The sequence below is a fragment of the Phyllostomus hastatus genome, unplaced genomic scaffold (genome assembly GCF_019186645.2).
Source record: "Phyllostomus hastatus isolate PE091 unplaced genomic scaffold, TTU_PhHast_1.1 phas_contig_210, whole genome shotgun sequence".
NCBI classification, from domain to species: domain Eukaryota; kingdom Metazoa; phylum Chordata; class Mammalia; order Chiroptera; family Phyllostomidae; genus Phyllostomus; species Phyllostomus hastatus.
Genome location: NW_025333737.1, coordinates 424,976 through 444,073, shown reverse-complemented (window position 1 = coordinate 444,073; position 19,098 = coordinate 424,976). Strand labels below are relative to the sequence as shown.

The 19,098-nt window shown below is 38.8% G+C and overlaps 1 protein-coding gene across 1 annotated transcript in view; it reads left to right on the top strand.

The window, feature by feature from the left end:
• The first annotated feature begins 3,912 nt into the window (after positions 1–3,912).
• Positions 3,913–19,098, top strand: part of PAFAH1B1 (platelet activating factor acetylhydrolase 1b regulatory subunit 1) — a 68,862-nt gene continuing 53,676 nt past the window's right edge. Inside the window, exon 1 of the mRNA XM_045836244.1 lies at positions 3,913–4,292. The gene's annotated coding sequence lies outside the window, so the exon portion shown is untranslated. The remainder of the gene's footprint in view (positions 4,293–19,098) is intronic.

The following is a 19,098-nucleotide window of genomic DNA, read 5'->3' as shown; positions in this document are numbered from 1 at the left end:
TACATTGGATTTCAAAGAGTATGAAAAAAGATTAAAAAGTAAGTTTATCTTTTTAAAATGTGACTACTACAAAATTTCAAATTACAGTACATTGCTGTTTCATAATATATGCCTATTGGAGAGTGTAGCTGTAGATCCAGGGAGTTTTACTGTTATGAATTGACTTTAAGGAAATGTTGACTCAGCACTTGTGAATCCAAGTGTTTTAATCAGAATTATACTAACTTCAGTGAATTTTTAGGGAAAGATGTATTTAGTATTAGCAGAATTAAACCACTTCCACTGTTTCTATTTTCATTTTGATTTTAATTAAATTATTTTCATGGGGATTGTTTTTTCCTTCTAAATCTGTATTTTCGGACCATGAGACGCACTTAGGTTTTAGAGGAAAATAGGAAAAAAACTTTTGAAGCAAAAAATGTGGTGAAATATTTAATAATATAAATAACATAGTATTTCACTAATGTAAATGTAAACAGAACTCAACAGCAGCATTAACAACCATTATTCCTCCCAAATTTGTGGGGGGCCGCGGGGGGAGTGCGTCTTATGGTCCATTTCTAGACCAGTGCGGTCAAGAGGTCTTCTTCCTCACCATCATTTCACTCCATCTGCCTGGACATTCTTTCATTTCCTGCCTTTGTACTTGTTTCTTAATCTGGAATCTCTTAGCTATTTAAGCCTCAGCTTAAATGTCACTCACTCCTCAGAAATATCTTCTCTTACTGCACTCACTAGGGCTGTCCCTTGTTTTTCTCCACTTCATTACTGTATTGCCTTTATAGCTTTGTCACCTTTTTTTTGCCTGTCTTCTGCCAGAATACAAACTCCATGAGCTCAGGGATTCTATCTGTTTTGTTCATCAGCACCTAGCACAGGGTCTGGTATATAGAGGGCATTCAGTAAATATTTGTTGAGTGAATTAATTAAAACTCTAGCCATGTTTAAAAGTCTGCTTTAAATCACTTCCTTCATAAAATCTTCTTTAAGTCCTCTAAATGAGAATTAATCTTTTACTGTACTGGGTGTACAGACACAGAACGGAAGAAAGTTTGTTTTACCCCTTCACCTGTTCTGCTGTGGTGAAACCCAGAATGAATAATACATCTTTTTGTATTGTTTAAGTTAGCACTTTGAAATTATTTTTATATATATTTTAAAGGTTTTAGATTACAAAGTCCTAGTTCTAAATACTATTTCTATGTCCAGCTGAGAGTTTCAATTTTTTAATAGCCTTTAATTTGTTTCTATGGCTTCCCAATGCTCGTGACACATGTGGATGCCATGATGCTGAGATGGAGAATGACTGGTTTAGTTGGATTTGCCCTCATTGACATGTCCATGCTTTGGGGAAATGCAGGCACACAAATTAATGAGCTAAAATCTCCTGGAGTGAGTCTGTTACCAGTTGGGTCATGGTTCTCTTTCAAATGATACATGTAACTTGTAGGCCTGAAAGCGACCTTCTCACCATTTGCAAATTTCTATCAAATATACACACAGAGCAATGTGTTTGTCTGTAAACAGAGGATAGTTTAATTCCCAAAATAATATTTTAACATTTGTGCTCATTGTAAAGAGATTTTTGTTTTGGAGCTACTTTTAGAAGACATTTTATACTCTCCCCAATAGCAGTATTTTTGGAGTGTTTCTTCCAATTAGCTTATTTGCAGAATTGTTTAAGGTAACGTTCATTTTACAACAGCAATTGAAACAAATGTTTCCATTTTGAAAATGTCTGCTGGAAAAACAAAGATTTCTAATTCAGATGAACTCAGTTGTAAGTAAAATGGATGTTTATACTTAATTTTTTTAGAAACATCATCCCAAATATTCATTATTAAATGTTTCCTGGGTGGATGTAGTAGGTTCATGTAAGTCCTTATGAATTATGATTGACAGTATAGATGTCCTAATTTTCCATTCTCAATAGACAAGTGTTGATTAAGATGGATCTATCACATTAGCAACTGAAAGTGCACAGAACCAGAGTGAATTGCTCCATATCAGGTTAAACACATGACAGTTTTATTTCTGTTCAGAAGAATTATTATTGAGGAAGAAAGTTTTCATACATTCTTCCCAAGTGAGTTTATTGGGTTTTTTTTGAAAGATTGCTATAGAAATATACTGATCTCAATTTAGTACATATTTTAAAATATTCTAAATACATGAGTCTATGAGCCCAAGGTTCATAGGGTTTAGTGTTACCTCCTTGTATTAAATCAGTGTTTATCAACGTGATTCTGGTTCCTTCCTGGGCAATTTTGTTGGCTTTTAGAACATTTTTTTAAAGAATAAAGAACTGATTTACTCAGCTGATTAAATATTAACTAGTGTGATATCAGGCAATAATAAATATTTTAAAAGGCAGAAATGAACCGAAGGTAGATTCTTAGAACAAGAGATGTTAATTTATTTCATGTTTATTGACTGTTATTGGACGAAGCACAGACCACACCTGTGCCTCATCTTGTTTTCATCTAGAGAATGCCATAACTATAAACCTGGAAAAGACCTTCCAGAGATTATTTGATTTTCTTCTCTGCCTTAATGAAGGAGAAAACCCAAACCTTCCAGACAATTTTTTCATTGAATTTGTTCATGTTCCTCTTTAACTCCTCCAGGGATAAAGACCACCTTTCTTGATAAAAGGACACTTGTTTTGGTATCAAAACAAGTAATAGGTACAGGAGTTACCCGTCATTCCCTACTAAAGCAAAATATACTTTACGAATGCAACATCCCTCTCTAATTCTCACAAAAGCCTTACAAATTGGTTATTTACGTCTATTTTACAGAGAAGCTCAGGCCAGAGAGAGTTATTTAGCCAAGGTGGTATTTCTGGTTAAGTGGCTGATCCAGGATTCACGCCCAAGTTATCTCTTTCCTTAACTCAGTTGCTGCTTAAAGACAGTGTATGTATTTATCTATACAAAGGGAAGTAATAAAATAAATGAATATAACCCTAAACTTATGTTTCAGGAAAGGTTCCTTGGACAATGCAAATTAATGATGAAGTATTAATACTTGATACCTGTTATTAAAAGAATATCCCGTACTGAATGATTCAGGACCTTCAATCTGGACTCTTTGAAATCGAATGTCTCTGTGTGAATAAGTTGACTACAAATCCCCCAGACTTATCATCAGTATTTCAACCCATAATTTAGCTACATCACTCACACTCACACACACACAAGCGCGCGCGCGCCTTGTAGGGAAAAAGTTCCAGATCTTTCTTTGGGCTTCAGTTTTTAGACTTCCAGACTTTCAGATGTGTGTATGTGACTAAGGAAAAGAATAGCTGAATCACATCTAAAAGCGAATCCTCCCAATTAAAAATCTATAATAACAGTGAAGACAATTGTGCGTTCCATCAGCCTTCCAACCCGAACAACTCTTCTCCCCAAGCGAACCCAACCTACTTCCAACCCCCAACCCCCAACTGGGAAATAAACCCAAAGGCTGGAGGTAGAAGAATCGGCAGCTTGGCTCAGGTTCGGCTTTATTCTGTAAGCCAATCGGGGCCCCGGAATCCAGGGATGCCCACGGGTCCGGCTGTCGGTCGGGGGAGCGGGATAACGTCGTTTACAGGCAAGAGCTGGGCGGGGAGGCGAACAGAGGCGGAGTTCGTGAGATGAGGGTCTAGGGAAAGGGAACCAAGAGACTATTTCCAAGGTTACCGAAGTGTGCGGGGCGCGAGAAGAGCCTAGTGCGCAAACTCGCTTACTAGCTCTCGAGTACCGCCAAGCCGCGCCAGCCGGCCACCCGCCTGCTAAGCGGAAAACAGCAAGCCTCAAGCCGGGCCCAGGCCGGCGCATGCGCTGCAGCCCCTCCTCCGCTCTCGGCCCTCTCCCCTCCCTCTTCCCGACGGGTCTGGGGCGGCGGCGGCGGCGCAGTGACGTCAGGGCGTTGGGGCAGCTCCTGTGACAGACGGAGCTGGAGCGGCGGGGCGGCGGCGGAGTCTGGCGGCCGAGATAGCTAGTGAGCTAGCGAAAGAGCAGCGACCCCGGAGTCTAGGGATCAAAAAAGAGAAAGAGGGGAGCGCCCGGGCGCGAGCGAGAGAAACCGCGAGCGCCGGGCTTGGGTTCGAGCCCCGGAACGGCTGAGGAGCCCGTCCGCTCCCCTCCCCTCCCCCTTCCCGGGCCCGGGCCCAGCGCGCCATCCTCCCCCTCCCTCCTTCCCTCCCTCCCTCCTTCCTCCCTTCCCTCTCCCTCTCCCCCTCCCCCGCCGGTGGATGGGAGTGAAGGACGGAAGAGGCCCTGCGGAGGCAGCTGTGCAGCGCTCCGGTAAGGCGACAAGGGTCTACGCCCTTCTCTCTGTCTTCTCCACTGAGCTCGGGCGGCTGCGGGCCGAGCCCGGCGGCCTGACGATGTGGCTGCGCCGGTCCCCTCCCTCCCATTCTCCCCTCCCCCTGCCGCCGCCTCCTTCTTCTTCTCTCCTCGCTCTCAAAATGGCGGCCGCGACGGCCGTTGAGTGAGGCACCCGAGAGGAGGGAGACCAGGCCGCTGAGGGCGCTGCCCTCACTCTCCTCCTTCCCGGCCCGGGTTCTGGGGTGCCAGGCCGCCTCAGCTCCACCCGCGGCCCTTCCCGGGAAGGGATCGCCCTCTCCCTCGGTGACTTAGCAAGAAAAGTATTCCTCGGTAGGAAGGGCGTGGAGAGCAGGTCGCTCTCTGATCTTGGATAAAGGGTTCGGCCCTCCTTTCCCCGGCCACAGAAAGCGAGCTCGGCTTTCCCCACCTTATCCACTGTCCGCGGCTCGAGGACCGGGCCCAGCCTAGGGCCGACGCGGCACCCACAGGCCTTCCAGGAGTTCCGTCCCCCGCCTGTCCTTAGGATGGGATTGACCTGAGGAGGATGGCCAGCCTCTTCCCTGGCCTTCCTGTGCGGTGGTCCAGCCTTCACATCCTCTAAAAAGAGCGGCCTGGCCCGCTGAACCATCTGCAGCATCCACCCGCCAAATGAGGCAGGATTTTTTTTCTGCCATTGGCTTCTCAAACGGGAGTTGCCTTTTGACGTTGTAACACTGAGCTTCCAGGCCCTCAGCTATTCCCCTACATCTAATCTCCCCACTCTTTGAAGAAACGCAGTGCCTTCTTCCTTAGTCTCCCAGGTGAGAAGTGCTTTTGAGATGGTGGGCAAATTTTAACTCCTCTAAGCATACGAGTGGACAGGAGGAGGAGATTTTTAATATCGAGATAAAAGAGAGCAAGGTGCCTTGGCTTTGTTATTCTATCTTTCTTCAGTGACTTGGCAAGAAACTCCTTGGCAGGAGGGCAGGAGATTTTCTGTTTGGGTCTGGGTCCAATTTATATCAACCAGTTGGTTGGGAAATTGTGCTTTTGAAGAGAAGAATAAGGTTTGTGGTTCTCAATGGGCGATGTCATGCCAAGGTCCCCCTTCCCCCTTTCCTTAAGAGGCAATCTGGAGAAAATGAAGATATTACTGATATTCCGACCGCTACTTAAACACACAGTCCTTGAGATTCATAACATTTCAAAGGCTAAACAAAAAATTTGTGCCATTTTTGGTAATTCTATGTTTGATGGGGGATGGATTGTTTAGTGTGATTTTCATTTTGAGGCTAGGGTGGAGGAGAGTGCTTGGCCTTTCATATGTTATCCCTCCCCTTTTGCCACAGTAGTATTTGCTTAAATTTTTATTTATTTATTTTTATAGCAGGGTAATTGCAGCAGGGTCTGATCTCTTAATCAGGAAAATTTCCTGCTTGTATATATTTTGTAGTAAGATAATGTTAAACATATAAAAAGCTTTTACTTAAATTTTGATTTGAATCTATGGCATTAGCTAGCTTTTAATCTCATGGGGATCTTTCAGGACACAGTTTTGCAAAAATAATTGGCAGTTGCAAATTGCACTTTTTATTAAAGCAGAAGAGTAATTTGTATTTAGAGTGATTTATTTTTTCATATTCTATTATAAATGATCGTTGTTTGGTTTGTTCATAAGGGGATCTAAAACAAATTTGAAGCTTTAAAAAAATCAGACTAGAACCCAATTTTTCACAAAATATTTCTGCATATATTGATTTTGATGGAGCTAGCCCTGTTTTGGTGCCCCTGCGGCCCCTTTTTTAAAAATGGGCTAATATTTGTGGATGCTGTGAACAGCCATTGAGCCTGGGTGGAGTAGGAGAGCAGAATCTGTGAAATGCTAGGTTTAGATTACCCTTTCATAGCATTTTTTCTCTTACTTGTGTTTTGTAAGGTTATTTGGTGCTAATTGATGCTTCTACAAAGGCATTTTTCTATAGTAAATCTTAAAATCTAATGTTTTAGTTTCCACCTTTTTTGCAAGGTGGGTATTGAATAATTGAGGTAAAAAGCAATGTCCCTGTTCTAAAGCAGACACTTATTGTCTATATGAACCTGTATATATAACACACCCACACATGTGTATGTGCCCTTCTTAACATTTTTATTGTTTTAGTCAAGTAAGTGTACATTATTGAATGCCAGAAACATTTGGCAAGAAATAGAAATATTGCAGAAATCTAATAAGAGCACTACAGATGTTTTCTTTTGCTTTAGTTTGCATTAAAACAGTAAAGCTATGATTTTTTTAAAAAATAATGATTATCAAAGATGAGTAAAAAGGATAAGGTAATTTGTGTTAAAGGCTCGTGTGTTGTCCCTTGAAAGGGTCCTTTTTGTAAGGTCCTACCATAAGGGAGGGGAGGTTACTTTAATGTTTCGTATCAAACATTCAGATGAATAGACATATTCAAAAGAATGTTGAATTCTTGAGGTAACTGTGATTTCAATGAGCCTTATAACTCTCAGTGTGTTATATTTTTATGCTTTTGTTATTTTTAATGTGATTAGAAAGCAGGGTTCATATAGTAAGGAATGAGTAAGGTTAGGAATGGCAAATCACTGTTATATGTCTGACATATTCCCATCCCTAGTATTTGTAGTTATAGAAGTACACTAAGAGTAGTGATTTTTTTTTCAGTAGATTATTAGTTGATTGGGAACTTAAAATATTTTGACTTAATTGAGAGCTTCAGTTCCAAATGTGTATCTGTGTATGTTTCTGATACTCGTGGCAGAATCTTTTGCTTAATTTAGAGATCGATTTTTTAAAATTATTCATAATCCTATATTCATAAAACTTTTAATGAGATTGGGATACATTTTATTTTTTAGTAGAATTACTTGGTTCTTTTTCCAGATAAAGTAACTCTAGTACACAAGAGACTTGAATATGTTTCTGGAACGGAAAAGTCAGTATCATAATTTTTGGTTTTCTAGCTAGAACATCCATGTTTCATAGTCTATACGTTTTTCAATGTAAATGATCCCTATGTACTAAATTATGTACATATAAAAATAATAGTGCAAGAATATAATATATATGACTACTTTTTGTTTATATGTGGTTCATATTATTCACAGCTTATTTTAATAAATAAGCCATGGAAACTATGGAAGTTATCAACATTGGGATGGAGATGTCTTTAAAAAACAAACCCCAAACAAAATATTAAGGCAATCAAACTGAATTTTCCAATTCTTCCCATTGAGTTCTAAAGCAGTGAATCATGCACAGTTTTGCCAAAAGGACTTGAAACTTGATTTTAAACTGAGCTGGCCATGTCTGCAGTGCTTTTAAAAGATTATTTTACTTGCCTCTAAGTCTCTTTTGTGAAATATTTCATAATGACAGGCAACTTGTTTCATGTACATTGAAAAAAGAGAGTTAAGTTTGAAGTGGAAATTCTTTGCCACTGTTCTGTCATCTACAATGCAGCTATAATAGTTTTTTTACTTAAAAAGTTGCTCTATTTAGAATAGAATTCATGGTATACAAGTTATGAAATGAAAAAATCTACTCTTTTGAAGATGCTTAGTTGTAGAGTAAATCCTAGTTACTGAAGGACAAACATTTCTTCATGAAGAAAGATAGTGTATTATATAAACCCAATAGTTAACTGCAGTGAAGGCTTTTTGCATTTTTTTGGCCTTGTTGCTGCTTTGGTGTGACACTTTGGGCTAGTCATTTCAATGGAACCTTGGTTTAGCTTCTGCTATGGGTATAATCTTTAAACTTGCCATGGCAGTTATAGCCTTAATTGATATTTGTGAAATGTTTTTATACTAATTGGATAGAGACATCCTAAGTGCTTATTATTTTGTTTTATTGTTTTTCTCTTTAAAAGATAGTGGCTCTTGGTTGAATCTTACCTTGCCTAGTTAGGATTGATATTTGCATTTGCCAAGGATACTTCTGGAAAGGTATCCTCTGAAGTTGTCCTTTAACACTGTCATAAACATTTCCCTAGAGATTTGTAAATATATATGCTACTCACTTTCATTTTTTTCCTGTCAACTGCTTTTTGAGGTAGGTTGGTATTTTTATGGATCAGAAGACAAACTAAGAATTTCTTTTCTTAAGGTCGCATGTTCAGTTAGTTAGAATGAGGTAAATATAACAGGCACTGAACCACTGGATTTTGCCTTGTACGAGCAAGGAAACACTCTTTTCTTTTAATGGAATAGACTTTTTTTATGACTATTCTCATGTTTGTTAATTTTTTCCTACAATGGTGAAAATCAGTGGCATTTACTGCCTGCATTATTTAAATTGACATTTTTTAAACATATGGTCTTTTATTAACTCTTTTGCCTGCATAAGGCCTTAGAGATTTAAGTGCCCAGAAAATGCCCAATATTGCTTTACAGTAGTAATAAGTAAATAAAGACTTGTTGCATGCATATAGTGGTGTACAGGTAGTAAGAATAATTAAATATCAAATTAATATTTAGGTAAACAAAAGTAGTGTTAACGAGTAGATAGTTGTTGCATTTGATTGAATGCAGGCTTATGTGAAAGGAAATGTGCTATTCTCTAGTTCTTTGTAATAGCTAACCTGCAGTGATCTCTTGGGAATTAAGGTGAAGGAAAAGAGTTTATATTTCCTTTACAGAGACTTTACATTGTCCCAGGGAACAGCATCACATTTGTGTTAGTTATCAGGGCCAGAAAATTCTCAACTATAAGAAGTGAATTAACCCAACTGGACAGTTGCATTTTATAATTGCTCTTTGCATTTTGATTGTTTGCTCTTGAGCTCTTTGGTGTTGACAAGAATTATTTACAGTTAAGCTAGGCTGTTAAAATTTTTTCTAAGAGACTATCTTTTGATAGGAGTGAAAGATAATCAGAAAATATTTAAGATTTAATTTTTGAAGGCATACAAAGATTTATGTTTATTAAGATTTTGTACATTGTTGATTAATCCACTTTTAGTCTGTGGCAAAGATAGAAGGATGTTTAAGGGTGAGACAAAGCCATACATTTACCATTATCAGAGAAAATTAAAGCTGTTGACTAAAACCATATATGAATATTTTAGATTCTAATCCTAACTACACAACTTACCAGCCAAATGCCTTGAGGAGAAACCTCAGTTTCTATACCTGTTAATTGGTAATGTTGATAATATCCAACTCATAGGGTGGTTACTAATATTGAATGATAAAAGTCCTGTAAATCCTTAAGTAAATGTTTTTTATTGGCCCTGAAATAAAAAACTTTGGTGGGGCGTCATCTGGCAAAGCCAAAGGTTGCTAGTTCAGTTCTAGGTCAGGGCACATGCCTGGGTTGTGGGTTCGGTCCTGATCTGGTCATCTGCAAGGCACACTAATCAGTGTTTTTCTTTCACATAGACATTTTTCTCCCTATCTCTCTCCTTTCGCCTCACTCTAAAAAATAAACAAAATATTAAAAAAATGTTTTTTTATTCTTAGACACTTTTTTAAGGAAGATAATTTAATATACAGTTTGAGCTTATGAATATGCATATAAATATAGTTCTTATACTTTTGAGTATGTTTCTTAAGAATTAGTATTGAGGATTCTTTGCCCTTTGGTATCCATTATATGTATCTGAAACCAGTGATGGCTTCATAGTTTCTTAGTAGGCAATAAGTGCTGTGTAAATAAATGCCAAATGGAAAAATTTAGTTTTTTATAAAAATATACTGCAAATAAACATTTTTCACTGCAAAGTACAACTTTATTTTAGCAATCAGAAAATTTTTGTATTTTAAAATATTAATTTAATAATCACATTTTTACTTTTTTAATGTTTTATATTAGAATAATTTTTGGTTTACAGACAGGCTGTAAAGATAGTGCAGTTGTTATAAATACTCTGCACCCAGTTTTCCCCATTGTTACCATCTTATCTTTCTGTGGTACATTTGTCAGTCTTAGCATTTACTATTAGCTAAACTCCAAACTTGTTTTGGATTTCACTAGTTTTTCCATTAATATCCTCTTTTTATTCCAGATCCAATCCAGGGTACCACATTGCGTTTGGTTATGTCTCCCTAGTCTCTTCTGGTCTAACAGTTTCTCTCTTTTCATTACCTTAACAGTCTTGAGCAGTATTGGTCAGGTCTGCTGTAAAATGCCCCTAAACTGGATTTGTCCGATTATTTATTTATTTATTTATTTATTTATTTATGAGTAGACTAGGATTATGGCCTTTTGGGAAAACTACCAGAGGTGAACTGCACTTTTCATATGTCAGGGGCTATCTGATACCCACAGAACTTCACTGGTGGTGTTAACCTTCATCACTTGGTCAATGTAGTGTGAGCCATTTTCTCTGTTGTAAAGTTACTATTTTTCCTTCCTCCTACTTTATCCTTTGGTGAATAAAGTTCCGTGTCCCAGAGTGGGGAGTGTTTACATATATTGTTTGAAATTCTTTTGTAAGGCAGACTCATCTCCTCTCCCCTATTTACTAATACAATTTACATCTATATTATTAGAAAAATTTCACTTAGATTTTTTTTTTAATTTTATTTTATTTATTTTTTTTAGAGAGGGAAGGGAGGGAGGGAGAGAGAGAGAGAGGGAGAGAGAGAAATATCAATGTACGGTTGCTGGGGGTTATGGCCTGCAACCCAGGAATGTACCCTGGCTGGGAATCGAACCTGGGACACTTTGGTTCCCAGCCCGTGCTCAATCCACTGAGCTACACCAGCCAGGGCTAGAATTTTAAATATTATTAATTTAAATGCTCTCCCCCCAATTTTCTAGTTTTTAATAGTTTGGAAAATAAAGATCAGAGAAAGTCTCTCTGTCTTTTTAAAATTCTCACTCAAGGACATGCTTTGATTTTTAGAGAGAGGGGCTGGGAGGGAGAGACAGAGGGAGAGAGATGTCAGTGTGAGATAGAAGTATTGATTGGTTGCCTTTTCATATGCAGCCCAACAGAGGACTGAACCCACAACCTAGGCATGTGCCCTGACTGGGGATTGAACCCAGGACCTTTTGGTTTACAGGACAGTGCTCCAACCAACTAAACCACATCAGCCAGGTCTCGGAGGAAGTCTTTGAAGAAGCTTATTTAAGTGAATTTATATCCCTCTAGAAATTACTCAAAGTGAGCTTAGTGTTGGGATTTTAGAGAAGAGTTCCCTATATTGGGACTTGTTTAGAGGGAGACTACTATGATCTGAGAAGCAGATTAAGTAGAGTATGTTACTCATTGGTTCAGATCTAGTGTTTGAACATACTTTGTTCTTCCTTCCTTCCTTCAAAAAGTTTTAAGTACGACAACAGAGAAAACAAGATATTTTGATTATTTAGACTCTTAGACTCTTATTTTAGAAACAAAACTGGTAGACCCATGTCCTGAATACTTATTTTACATTAAGGAAAATGATTAAGATTGAGGAGTACAGTTATTACCGTTCTTGTAGTTGTTTTTTTATCCATTATAATACTTGCATAGAGAATCTCATTGGTTTTTTACTCTTTATTTTAATTTTTAAGAAGATTTTATTTATTTACTTTTTGGAAAGAAGGGAAGGAGAAAGAGAGGGAAAGAGAAACATACAATGTGTGAAATATACATGGATCAGTTGCCTCCTGCATGCCCCCAACTGGGGACCTGGCCCACAACTCAGGAAAGTCCCCTGACTGGGAATCGAACTGGTGATCTTTTGGTTCTCAGGCTGGAGTTCAAGCCACTGAACCACACCAGCCAGGGAAATTTTTTTATTTATTGGTTTTGAGAGAGAGACACATCAATTTTTTGTCCTATTTATTTCTGTATTGGTTGGTTGATGTTTGTATGTGCCCTAACTGGAGATTGAACCTGCATCCTTGGCATATCAGGGTGGTGCTCTAACCAACTGCATTACCCAGCCAGGACAGGGTTTCCACTTTTTAAAAAATTATCCCACACCATTACATGTTTTTCCTGCCCTCAAAGATCTTAAAGTATGTAAATACATATTTAGTCTACAGAAGTAGCATAATAGTGCTGTAATAAAAATATCTACTTGGTGAGATGAGGGCCGAGAATTTTCAAGGAAGTCTTCACAAAGATTTTGGTTGAACAGTTTTGAAGAAATCTTGTTACATTGGGGTTCTAGCACATTTGTAGACAGTCTCATAAGTACATGTTGGTTTGTGAGGGAAGTCCCATGTAGTTCAGGGTAGCTGGAGTGATGGGTGAGTATAGAGGAAAGTGAGTACATTGCCCTGATCTGGCATGTAAAACAGGGTAGTACAAGTACATGGACCATCTTCATCAGATGTGGATTTTTACCTGTTAAACAATGTAAATTTCTAGTCTCCATCTTAGACTTATGCAGTAGAAATTCCACTGCATAAGTGGAATTGGGGGTGCACCTCGTATATCTGCATTTTTCCTTTCTTGTTATTTGAAATGAGAGAGCAAGGGGTCAATGGTAAAATTGCCATAGAAATGATCCCACTCCAAATATTTACTATGTGTCAATACACATGTCATCCACAACAAAAACTTTCCAGAAAGATTGTTAGCAGCAAAATGGCATCTCATGTTACTGGTGGAGTTAGACCTCAGGACTTGATTTCGGCAAAGAAAGAATTCAGAGCTAAGGAACTCAAATCAAAGGAGAAAGTTCATTCAGGACAGGATTGTCAAACTTACTTTCACTGGGGGCCGCATCAGCCTCATGGTTGCTTTCAAAGGGCCTAATGTAATTTCAACTCCTTAGCAGTTGTGGAGTACTTACATTTTTACAGTCCTAAAATTATACTCGGCCCTTTGAAGGCAACCACGAGGCTGATGTGACTCCTGGTGAAAATGAGTTTGATACCCCTGATTTAGGAAGTCACCAGAGGTAGTAGAGAGAAGTGAGCTGGCTGGGCTGCGTAAGCTCAGGTAACAAGTTACAGGGCAAAAGAAGGGCCCTTGGAGCTTAGGAAAGGCAATAATAGTGCCTGGGTGTGCTCCATATTTAATAAGCTCCCTAGTTTTATTGTTTTTGAGAACCACTGCTTTTGCCCTTTGAGGTGCCAGTGGAGGACGATTTTGAGTTATGGTGACATCATTAGATTTCCTTTTTTAGAAAGGCACTACTAGCATTGTGGAAGATGCAACTGTGGAGTGTATGGAAGCAGATAGACTGTGAGACTATTTAAATGCAGGTTGAAAGAATGGATTTGAGAGAGATGACACATGCATAAAATTAGTAACCAGTTGGATATGTCAGGGGTCGCCAAACCCCTGGGCCACAGACCAGTAGCCTGGTAGGAATGGGGCTGCACAGCAGGAGGTCAGTGGTGGTGAGCCCAGCTTCATCTGTAGTTACAGCCTCTCCCTGTTACTCTCATCACTGCCTCAGTTCTGCCTGCTGTCAGATCATTAGATTCTCCTAGAAGCTGAACCCTCCTGTTAACTGCGCATGTGAGGGATCTAGGTTGCAGGCTCCTTATGCTAGATAATCTGAGGTGGAGCTGAGGCAATGATGCTAGCTTTGGGGAGAGGTTGCAAATACAGATTATCTTTAGTAGAGAGGTTTGATTACACAGAGACCATGATAAATCAATTGCTTGCAGACTCTCATCAAAACCCTATTAGTAAGGGGCAAGTGACGATTAAGCTGTATCTGGTGGCAGGCTATAAAGCCATCCCTCATTCTCGGTCCACGGAACAGTTGTCTTCCATGAAACTGGTCCCTGGTGCCGAAAAGGTTGGGATATGGGAAGTGAGGGAGACAAGGAATGAAGAAAGTGAGGAATCGAGATGAGGTTTTTGTTTGTTTTCTTGTTTGGGCTGTCCAGTAGATGTGGATGTTATGAAGGAACAAGAGTGAGTTGAGAAAGGACCAAACTTGGTGAAAGGGTTTTTTTTTTTTTTGGTTATTGTTGTTTGTATATGTTTTAACGGGATAACCATTAGATGCATTGAAGACATGAGTTCTAAAACATTTGGTGTTTTGTGTGTATGTGTGTATTTTTTAAAAAAATGCTGTATTTAAAAAAAAACTTTACCCAAGGATATATTTGTTGGTGTGTGTGTGTGTGTGTGTGTGTGTGTGAGAGAGAGAGAGAGAGAGGCAGGCAGGCACTGGTCAGTTGCCTCCCACTCACACCTTGACTGGGAATTGTACCCCCAACCTGACTGGGAATCAAACCCACCACCGTTTTTTTGGTGTTTGGATGATGCTTCAGTCAGTTGACCCACCCAGCCAGGGTATTTCTGTGTTTTATATGTCCATCAGTGTAATAACTAATAGAACATTTTTGTGTATTATTGCTCACTAACTGTGAGGAATTTTATACTTCATAGGAGTGTATTCAGTGCACTCTGTTGTAGGAGCTGTCCTGAGTACTAGAAGGTGCTACAGATGGGACAGATAGCAGTGGAGTCATAAAGGTCACAAAGTGGGAGAGGAAAGGTACCCAAGGTTCTCAGTGTTACCAGAGTGTGAGCAGAGTGGGGCTTGATTAGAAATGAGAGTTGAAATGTGGGCAGGAACCTAATCAAATAGTTTGAGTTGTGTTAAAGCATGTGGGCTTTAGGAAACAGGGAGAAGGTAGCATAGTGTAGTGATTAGAGCACTGACTGTGGAAGAGCCCTGATACCTGGGTTTAGCTTCCATTTCTGCTTCATAGATGGCTGTGTTATATAACTATATATATGTAAATATATAAAAATATAAAATTGACCCTTGAACAACAGGAGTTTGAACTGCTTGGGTCCACTAATATGTGGGCTTTTTTCAATAAATATTCAATGTATAGTTGGCCCTCCATATCCAGGTTTCTCATCTGCCATTGGGAATCCTCAGGTGTGGAGGGCCAACTATGTGCATTGTTCTATGCTTTTTTTATTAGGGACTTGGAGGGTGCTAGAATCAGTCCCCTGGGACAAGGGACAATTGTAGTCAAGTTTTGAGATAGTCAAAATTTACACATGAATTTTTGAGTGTGTATGTGTGTGGGGGGTCAGCAGCCCTATAAACCCTCCTGTTTTTCAAGGGTCAACTTTATAAAGCTAGTTGTTTAAATGTCATGGGTACTTGTGAGAAGTAAATGAACACATGTAAAACACTTAAAGCAGTGACTATTATATAGTAAGTGCTATATTAAATGTTTATTAAATAAATATAAAATAGGAGCCAGTGAAGGGTTGTTTTTTTAAATATTTTATTTATTTATTTTTAGAGAGGGAAGGGAGGGAGGGAGGGAGAGAGAGAGAAACATCAATGTGCGGTTGCTGGGGGTTATGGCCTGCAACCCAGGCATGTACCCTGGCTGGGAATCGAACCTGCGACACTTGGGGTCGCAGCCCGCGCTCAATCCACTGAGCTATGCCAGCCAGGGCTGAAGGGTTGTTTTTAAGTGGAGAAGTGATATGGTTAGATTGTACTTGAAGTAGATGACTCTGAGGGCTGCTAACTTTAAGCCAAGACTGGATTTAGGGAGTCTTAATTGAAATTAGTCCAGGTGTAAGAGATGATGATGTAAACTGTGGTAGGTAGTGGTAAGAACAGAATAATTTAACAAATACTGAGAAGGTAAACCTGGCTGGTAAAATTAATTGGATATAGAGGGAAAAAGAAAAGGGTCAAGGTTGACTCCCACATAAAGTATTATTTCTAACATTTTAAAAGTGGTATTTTTAAAGTACTTTGGATCTTAGAGTCTTCTGTGCTAGTGATATTTGAGCCTTTGGGGGCATATTGTGATGGGTTCATAAAAATGAAAACAGCTTGTAATAGTTTTTAATTTTTTTTAAATTTATAGGCCTTAGCTATTTTTTTCCAGTAGGTGGAGATAAATTTTTCTTTAACAATATGCTGTTATGAAGGAAAGTCTCATGTAGCCCAAATCCAAAGAGCCAGAAAGCTTGAATAATGATTTTATGTTGTTTTTATGTTATATCTCTATGTTAATATTGTAATTATAAATAACATCGTGGTAACACTGTAAAAATTTGAAGTGACTGCTGAGTCATTAAAAAATTAAAAATTGTTAATTCTATTGTATCCAGTTTCTCGTTTTTATTCATATATAATAAATAAACTTTGGTAGCCAGAGTATTTCATCACTGCCTCATTCCTTAGATAAATCTTAGCTTCCCTCCCTATTTCTAGAGTTGTCAAATTTTAATTTTTTTCTGTCAGTTTTACAAAAGGGGGAAAAAAACTTGGTTGAAATGAGAATTTGCTTGAGCGCGGGGCTGGGAACCAAAGTGTCTCAGGTTCGATTCCCAGCCAGGGTACATTCCTGGGTTGCAGGCCAGAACCCCCAGCAACCGCACATTGATATTACTCTCTTTCTATCTCCCTCCCTTCCCTCTCTAAAAATAAATAAATAAAATCTTAAAAAAAAGAAATTAGAATTTGCTTGATTTTGAATTTTTCTAGATTTTTGAAAAGATTTTGTTTATTTATTTTTAGAGAGAGGGAAAGGGAGGGAGAAAGAGAGGGAGAGAAACATTAAGTAGTTTCCTCTTGTTAGACTGAGGACCAAACTGACAACCCAGGCATGTGCCCTGACCTGTAATCAAACCTGAGACTTTGTGTTTTGCGGAACATTGCTTAACCAACTGAGCTACCAGTTAGAGTTGAATTTTTTCTAGATTCTTAATGAAATAATTAAATGGGTAGGAAATTCAGTGTAGTTATAAAATCTGGGTCCTGTATTGTATGGTTTACAGTGTATATGATATTTGTCACTTAGGCTTTTGCAGTACCTGCAAATATCCCCACTAAAGATAGTTGGGAAAGATGATATTTAAACTGAACCTTGAATGAATGGGAGTGGACATGAGAAGAAATCTGGAAAGCAGTTTGGTAGAAGGGATTGTAGTGTGGGTACATATGGATCTGAGCATGGAAAAGTACATATGAGCCAGATTGATAGAATTTGATATTCTGTATAGTTTGTAGGCAATTTAGAAATCAGACAATTTCAAGCAAAGGCGAGCATTATGATCAGATGTATATTTTAGATAGGTAATGTGGGAGCCAGTGAGTAATATGAATTGGAGTTTGAAAGTCATTTAGGAGTCTTTTTAAGGAAAGAATGATTAGTGCTTAAAATTCAATAGTGACAGAATTGTTGACTGGAGAAAGATTTGTGAGGTAGAATTGTGAATGAGTAGTGTGATGGGGAGAGGGAGATACTAGAAAACATCTCAGATCTGTAGTTTGGCTGACTGGGTGGAATTGGAAAACTGGGTATTACTAGCCATAGTAAAGAATGGGGGGGGATTATATGGGATATTACATAAAGCAATCATTAATTTTCCTAAACCACAGTTCTCAAGTCACTTTCTTTTTCTTCTTTTTTCTTTAAAGATTATTTATTTATTTATTTATTGTTTTTAGAGAGAGGGGAAGGAAAGGAGAAAGAGAGGGAGAAAAACACTGAGGTAAAAAGAACATCTAATCAGTTGCCTCTCATAGGTGCCCTGCCAGGGGACCAAACCTGCAACCCAGGCATGTGCCCTGACCTTGGTTCGAACTGGCAACCTTTTGTTTTGTGGGAAGATGCCACAAAACTGAGCCACATCCATCAGGACTCAAGTCACTTTATTGTTAAAAATCTATCATCAGCTTTTTACTATCTTTAGGGAACTATGTATATGAAAATGCAAAGGGCATGTTAGTCTGATCCTAAATGAGCACTCAAGGACTTAATGAGTCCTGGCTTACATTTTCATCCTTTTTCGTATTGCCTGCCATGTATACTGGGATTCAGCCTTATGAAGATATATTCTGTTCTTGTCTGTCACTGTTTACCACTCCCTCCCTCCTCTTTGTGTATCCTCTGGCCTATCCTTTGAATCTGTGTACCAGATTCTTTTTCCTGGCAACCTTCCCTAATTTTTTTCATCTGAAAGAAATTTTCTTTTTCTGTGAATTGGTAATCTACAAGTTTTTCTCATGTAGCTTATATAATTTTTTCCCTGATGTATCAAATGAGTTACTGCATTTAAGGAGTCTAGAACAGTACTTAATACACAGTAATACTCAATGTTGGTAGATAATTATTGTGACAGTGATTAAGGTGGTTGGTGATAATAGTAATAGAGCATCCTACCTTTACTTTCTGTGACCTTGTGCTGGCAAAACTGATTTGTTCTCTGTCCTTGGACACTAGGATAACAGTCTTTTACTTCGCTTATGTGTGTACCTAGTGCAAAAGGTACCATGCTGTATTGTAGCTTTCAAAGTGAAATTGTCATCTTTACACATCTTCACTATTCTTGAGCTCTATTGAGGGAAGTAAAATGGTAGACAAGCCCTGGACACTGATTATCTCGTTAGGCTTCACTACTACTGTTTCAGGTAGGTGATAATGTTAGTTAGCCCTTTTCTGGGTTGTAGACTTAGAAAGTTTGATGAAAATTTGCCCCAAATCACATAATTTGTAAGTGACCAAGTTGATATTGGAACCTCCATGTACCTATTCAACTTGCTGTCAGAGGGCCTATCATGAGATTTTTAAAAAATATATTTTACTGATTATGCTATCACAGTTGTCCCACCCCCCCATACCCCTCTGCCCTGCACACCCCCTCCCACCTGTACATCCCCCTTTTAGTTCATGTCCATGGATTGTACATATAAGTTCTTTGGCTTCTACATTTCCTATAATATTCTTAACCTCCCGCTGTCTATTTTCTACCTACTAGTTATGCTACTTATTCTCTGTGCATTTCCCCCCTCTCTCCTCCCACTTCCCTGCTAATAACCCTCCATGTGATCTCCATTTCTATGATTCTGTTCCTGTTCTAGTTGTTTGTTTTGTAGGTTTGGTTGTTAA